This window comes from Phaenicophaeus curvirostris, chromosome 16 (genome assembly GCF_032191515.1).
Source record: "Phaenicophaeus curvirostris isolate KB17595 chromosome 16, BPBGC_Pcur_1.0, whole genome shotgun sequence".
Classification (NCBI taxonomy): Eukaryota; Metazoa; Chordata; class Aves; order Cuculiformes; family Cuculidae; genus Phaenicophaeus; species Phaenicophaeus curvirostris.
The window spans coordinates 14,624,490-14,631,849 of record NC_091407.1 but is presented as its reverse complement, the minus strand read 5'-3'; positions in this window follow the sequence as shown (position 1 = coordinate 14,631,849).

Below are 7,360 nucleotides of genomic sequence, written 5' to 3'. Positions count from 1 at the left end.
TTCATAGAATCATAGAACGGTTTGGGTTGCAAGGGACCTTCACAGATCAACCAGTTCAACTCTCTTGCAGAAGCAAGGACATCTTTAATGAGATCAGGTCGCTCAGAGCCCCATCCAACCTCACCCTGATTGGTTCCAGGGATGGAGCCTCCACTGCCAGGTGTTTCAGCACTCTCAGTGTAAAAAATTTCTTCCTAATATCCAGTCTAAATCACGTCTCTCCTAGTTTAAAACCATTACTCCTTGTCCTGACACAACAGCCCTTGCTAAAAGTTCCTCCCCACCTTTCCTGGAGTCCCTTTCAGTGCTGGAAGCTGCTCTAAGGTCTCCCTGGAGACTTCTCTTCTTGAGGCTGGATTCAAAACATCCCTAGTCCAGAGCATTGCACCTCCTGTTCTAAGCTTTTCTAAGTCCTTCCGTCCAATTAAAGGCATCGCTTGTCTGAGGGTTTTGAACAGCCCTATGTTTGAGGCACTGGGGATCAGATGGATGAAAATTAAACGCGTAATACCAACGCCATTAAACCATAATACCAAGGTGCCCCCAGGGCAGGTAAATAGCTCAGCTGTTCTGGAGGATTCAGCCGTTCTGGAGGATTCAGGACTGAAATCCTCTCCTGAGCTCCCACATCTGCACCATTAAACATGCTGTGAACTGGTTTCTCCCTCGTCACAACAGCCCAGGAGCCAGTTCAAAACTGATCTCCCATTTTGCCAATGCACAAAAGGGGGGCTGAAAGGCCAAGAAATCAACACCTTTAGCTTGAAGCCAAGGCCCTTGGGAGCACCTTCATTCCCCAAACGTGCTGCAGATGATGCCTCTGTGGAAGACCTACAACACGGCCAGGGGAAAAGCTGATATTTAACAGCAATGGTCTCTCGTCCCAGCTTCCCTCTCTTGCTCAAAGACTATGTTAAGCTTTAGGAGGAGCAACTTGCGGATGACACTAAGCTGGGTGGAAGCGTGGATCTGCTGGAGGGTCGGGAGGCTCCAAAGGGATCTGAACAGGCTGGATCCATGGGCTGAGACCAATGGCAGGAGGTTTAACAAGGCCAAATGCCGGGTCCTGCACTTGGGGCACAACAACCCTGAGCAGCTACAGACTAGGAGAAGTCTGGCTGGAAAGCTGCCTGGAGGAGAAGGACCTGGGGGTGTTGGTTGACAGCGACTGAACATGAGCCAGCAGTGGCCCAGGTGGCCAAGAAGGCCAACGGCATCTTGGCTTGGATCAGAAACGGCGTGACCAGCAGGTCCAGGGAGGTTCTTCTCCCTCTGGACTCGGCACTGGTAAGACCGCACCTCGAATCCTGTGTTCAGTTCTGGGCCCCTCACCACAAGAAGGATGTTGAGGCTCTGGAGCGAGTCCAGAGAAGAGCAACGAAGCTCTTCCACCCTGGTGATTCTGTGATTCTACGAATAGTCACAGTGGTGCAGGAAGGGCAAGATGAGCCTTCACGTCCCTCGCCTCCTGCGAGCATTTCCTTATACAACACAAAGGACAGTTAAGGCACAAGGTTAATTAGAAGACAAACCAAACACGCCTTTAAAAAAAGGGCAGCACGCACACGGCAGCAGCAGCTGTTTATCCTGCGGCCAGTTAAAAAGGTGAGCCCAAAGGAGAAGGCAGCAGCATGGAAATCGCATCATGACTGCCTTCCTCCACACAGCAGTATTTGTCCTCCCCTCCAACGCTCCCCTTCTGCCATCTGTGGGGTGACGGGGACCCCCGAGGACCTCAAAAGCGTTCCAAGTTGGAGAATCACTGCAGGATGGGTACAGTGCTGCCTTGAGTCTATGATTTCCCCCCAAAATGAAGCTGTGCTGAACCCCAGAGTTTCCTTTCTTTCTCTTAAAAGGCTGCCCTGCCACTTAATCAGGTAAAATCAAATCAGCAAAACACGATGGGCTGATTCTCATTCAGTAGCAGCCAGAAATCTAATCTCAAGGCAACAGCACTACCCTGAACGCAGCGACTGCATCTATCATTGAAGTTATCCGCTGTGGGCACTTGCACACGTGGATTTAAAGCCACAGTGAGCGGGGCTGCCTACATCACGACAACTAATTTATTCCCAGAAAGGCTAATTTAATCTGGCAGCGAATGTTCTCAAAGCCTCCTCACACAGAAAAGCTTTTATCTTGGTTGGCTTAACAACGACACAGCATATCCAAAACCGTGGAGGGATGCTAAAGAGGAACACTGCTACCCTTGTGTTTTCAGCCCTCTGGTACTTTGGTCTGAGAAATTTCTCTTGGTAACCAAAGATTTTGAGAAAACACAGAGTGCCTCTGGTCTCTTTAAAAAGCCAACTGTGTTTTCAAGGCAAAATGCACAACAGCTCAGGCTACTTTCCCCTCGCATACAACTGTGTCTTGACAGAACAAGCTGTGCTCTTTGTAGAAACAAAAACCAGCAAAGATCATAGAATCATAGAATCATCAGGTTGGAAAAGACCCACTGGATCATCAAGTCCAACCATTCCCATCAATCACTAAACCATGTCCCTCAGCGCCATGTCCACCCGTCCCTTAAACCCCTCCAGGGAAGGTGACTCAACCCCCTCCCTGGGCAGTCTCTGACAGTGCATAATGACTCTTTCTGTGAAATATTTTTTCCTAATGTCCAGCCTAAACCTCCTCTGGTGGAACTTCAGGCCATTCCCTCTCGTCCTGTCCCCTGTCACTTGGGAGAAGAGCCCAGCTCCCTCCTCTCCACAACCTCCTTTCAGGTAGTTGGAGAGAGCAATGAGGTCTCCCCTCAGCCTCCTCTTCTCCAGGCTAAACACCCCTAGCTCATTGTGAAGAATTTCTTCCTAATCCAGGGGGTTGGAACTGGATGGGCTTTAAGGTCCCTTTCAACCCAAACTGTTCTATGATTCTATGAATCAGATGGGTTGAAACAAGGGTTCTATTAGCTTTACAATAGCGACAGCCGTACCAGTCCAACCCTCCGGGCTCGTAGGAGTGTCACCACCACCCTGCAGCAGAAGAAAAGCTGGTGCTGTGCAAGGATCACAGCCTGGGTCACGTCTGAGAGGGCTTCTTTGGTACAAGGGCTTTCTTACGCGCCTGAAATGCTGTCCAGCATTTTAGGGTGATTCAATAGTTTGGGAAGAAGGAAAAAAAAATCAGAAGAAAGCAGAGCATTAAGACAGGCTGGAGGAGAAAAAAACACAGAGCAACACAACGCTCCCCTTGTTCCTATCTGTCAGGAGCCGCTGTCCCAAGAATAGTCTGTTCAGAAACCAGGAAACTCAGGGAGCTGCAGGGAAGGGCTGAGTCATGGTCATTCGGGGAAAAAAACTACAACAAAGCAACCCCAAAAGGAAGGAGGAAAAATATGGACAGCAGCTGTTCCAGGTCTTCAAGACAGGAACAAGTCAATCCAGAACATATAAGCCACTCCTTATTTTTAAAGGCTCTGCAAACACATGGTGCTGCCATAAAAAGCAGCCGACCCTGCCTCTGCTCACAGGAGGCAAATTTAGCTCTGGCTGAATCAGGGGAAGGTGGTTGTGCTTCCCAGCACCAGCCTTAAAGCGACTGCGAGGACACAAAACCCTTTACGCGCTGAGCCTTGCTTTTATTTGTGTCTATCAGCATCCCAGCAGCACACAGGCTTAGAGGGTGGGCGAACACTTTCCAGAAACAGGAGATCATAGAATCATAGAATAGTTTAGGTTGGAAGGGACCTTAAAGCCCATCCAGTTCCAACCCCCCTGCCATGGTCAGGGACACCTCCCACTGGATCAGGGGCTCCAAGCCCCATCCAACGTGGCCTTGAACACCTGCAGGGATGGGGCAGCCACAACTTCCCTGGGCAACCTGTTCCAGGGCCTCCCCACCCTCATGGTGAAGAAATTCTTCCATATATCTCGTCTAACTCTGCCCCTCTCCAGTTTGTACCCATTGCCCCTCGTCCTATCACTACAAACCTTTGTAAACAGTCTCTCCCCAGCTTTCTTGTAGCCCCTTCATGTACTATAACGTTGCTCTAAGATCTCCTCGGAGCCTTCTCTTCTCCAGGCTGAACAACCACAACTCTCTCAGCCTGTCCTTCGATGGGAGGTGCTCCAGCCCTCTGATCATCCTTGTAGCCTCCTCTGGGCCCATTTCAACAGCCCCCTTCTTATGCAGAGGATTCCAGAACTGGACACAATAATCCAGATGAGGTCTCACAAGAGAGGAAGAGAGGGGCAGAATCACTTCCCTTGCCCTGCTGGCCATGCTGCTTTTGATGCAGCCTGGGATACAGTTGCCTTCTGGGCTGCCAACACGCATTGCCGGTTCATATTGAGCTTCTCATCGACCCGCACCCCAAGTCCTTCTCTGCGGGGTCACTCTCAATCACATCGTGCCCCATCCTCTACTGACAGTGGGGGTTGCCCCGACCTAGGTGCAGGACCTTGCACTTGGCCTTTTGAACCTCATGAGGTTCTCACAGCCCCATTTCTCCAGCCTGTCCAGGTCCCTCTGGGTGACATCCCGTCCTGGTGGGGCAACTGCACCACTCAGCTTGGTGTCATCTGCAAACTTGCTGAGGGTACATTTGATCGCACTGTCAATACCATTGATGAAGATATTAAACAGCACTGGTCCCTCTACAGACCCCTGAGGGACACAGCTTGTCAGAGATCTCCATCTGGACTTTGAGCCGTTGACCACTACTCTCTGAATACAACAACCACCAAACCAATTTCTTATCGAACAAAGTGTCCACTCATCAAATCCATATCTCTCCACATTAGAGAGAAGGATGTTGTGGGGATCCATGTTAAGGGCTTTACAGAAGTCCAGATCGATAATATCCATTGCTTTTCCCTTGTCCCCTGCTGTAGTTCCCCCATCGTAGGAAGCCGCTAGGCTGGAAGAACAGGACCTGCCCCTGGTGAAGCCGTGCTGGCTGCCACTAATCACCTCCCCATCCATCCTTGCACGATCCAAGCTTGTTTCAGCTCCTCTCAGATGGGCTCCATCGTTCCTGACAGCTGAGCAGGCAGCTCCAGCCCGAGCGCGTCTCTCCCACACAGGGATGACGGGAAACACGCACACCCCTGTGCCCAGGCCTCCTCCCTCCTCCCTGTCAGGGGAACCGATGGCATTTTCTCTCCTCTCAGCTGTGTCCTGCTGGCAGCTCCGAGCCGTCCTCTCGCCAGGCTTGGCACGACCTCAGTGGGGCCCGAGCACTCGCCTTACACTGGAAAACCTTCCCTCCCCAGAGCACATCACCTTGCTTTCCAGCCGATTAAATTCCCTCACATCCAGCCCTTCCCTGGGTTGCAGAGGGCATCAAGCCAGAGCTGTGGGAGATCTGAGCAGCACCTTGCAGCATTTTTTTACCCTCTGGGGCATTTTTTGTCCCGATGGGCAGCGCTGGGGACCACCCCAAGCTCAAACCCACATTCCCCATCAATCCCTACCTCTTTTCCTGGGGATGTGCAGCTCGCAGCGAACACTACGAGCTCCTCTTTGCTCCGCCTGGACCAGCGCTGCCCCCGAAGAATCAGTGGGGCATTATCTCCGTCCCTCTTTTCCAAACCAGCGCTGATGGAGGGGCTGCCCTCGCCTCCCCCGGGCTCAGAGTCCAATTGTAGCGTGCACAGGGATGGAGGCACCAGCACCGGCTGGGGCTGGGGGCTGCAAACCCTGTCAAGTCCAGGTTTGGGGTCTGCTCCCCCTTCCAGTGTGAATCTGGGGTCTGCACCCCCCAGCAGACTGGGTCTGGGGTCTGCAAGCCCTTCCAATGCGAATCTGGGGTCTGCACCTCATACCAGTGTGAGCCTGTACCCCCACCAGGGTCTGGGGTCTGCAACCCACTGCCAGTGCAGGTTTGGGGTCTGCAAACCCTGTCAAGTCCAGGTCTGGGGACTGCTGGGGTGGGGGCCACACTGTCCCAAAGTCACTCACTGGAGCAGGTCAACATAAAGATGCTCCCTCTGCTGTTGTCTCTCCGCAGGACTGAGCCGCCCAGCTCCAGCACAAGCCTGCACTGGGAGGCTTCTGAGGGCCAGCAGCAGCTCCAATCCTTGTTCCCTCTGTACAGAAGGCAGTCTGGGTGACACCGTCACTCCTACAGTGTTTATTTCAGTAACAGAAAGAAGAGAATGACATTAATTATTGATTGGCAAACACAAGGATGCAGGGATGTGGCCTCATGGGAAGAGGGCTTGGCAGGGATGGTGTCCTCTGAGGGACGTGGTCCCCGTCATGCGGTGAAGAGTGGATAGGAGCCAGGTCACAGGGATCGTAGAATCAAAGAATAGTTTAGGTTGGAAGGGACCTTAAGGATCACCTAGTGCCATCCCCCACAACCATAGGCAGGGACACCGCCCACTGGATCAGGGGCTCCAAGCCCCATCCAACCTGGCCTTGAACACCTCCAGGGATGGGGCAGCCACAGCTTCCCTGGGCAACCTGTTGCGGGGCCTCCCCACCTTCATGGTGAAGAAATTCTTCCTTATGTCTAGTCTAACTCTGCCCCTCTCCGGTTTATACCCATTGCCCTTCGTTCTGTCACCACAAGCCTTTGTAAACAGACCCTCCCCAGCTTTCTAGTAGCCCCTTCAGGTACTGGAAGGTCGCTATAAGGTCTCCTTGGAGCCTTCTCTTCTCCAGACTGAACAAGCACTGTCCTCGTAGCAGAGGTGCTCCAGCCCTCTGATCATCTTTGTAGCCTCCTCTGGGCCTGTTCTAACAGCTCCATCTCCTTCTTATGTTGAACATTCCAGAACTGGACACAATACTCCAGATGAGGTCTCACAAGAGAGGAATAGAACGGCAGAATCCTCTCCCTCACCCTGCTGGCCACACTTCTTCGGATGCAGCCCAATACTGTTGGCCTTCTGGACTGCAAGCACATACTGCTGGCTCATGTCGGGCTTCTCATTGACCAGTACCCCAAGTCCTCCTCTGCAGGGCTGCTCTCAATCACGTCATCCCCTACTGTGTACTGAAAACAGGGATTGCCCCAACTCAGGTGCAGGACCTTGCACTTGGCCCTGTTGAACCTTATGAGGTTCTCACAAACCCACTTCTCCAGCCTGTCCAGTCCCTCTGGAAGACACCCAGGACCTGGAGTGTCACACAGGGGGCCCAAGGTGTCACTGCAGCCGTGCCATCAGCCTGCCCCTACCCCTGGGGGAGTCTCACCCCCACAGCCGCTGTGGTGGGGCAGCTGGCAGTCACCATGCAGCTGGGACGGGGTGTTCGGAGGAGCAAGCACCCAGTGGAGATGCAGCCAGCCCCAGCTCGGAGGCACAGCACGCACAGAGCCGCTAGGAAAGGAGATCCTGCACCCTCCATGGCCAGGCCACCCTTCCTTGCATCCCACCACAACTGAAAACGAAACAAAGACACTGGG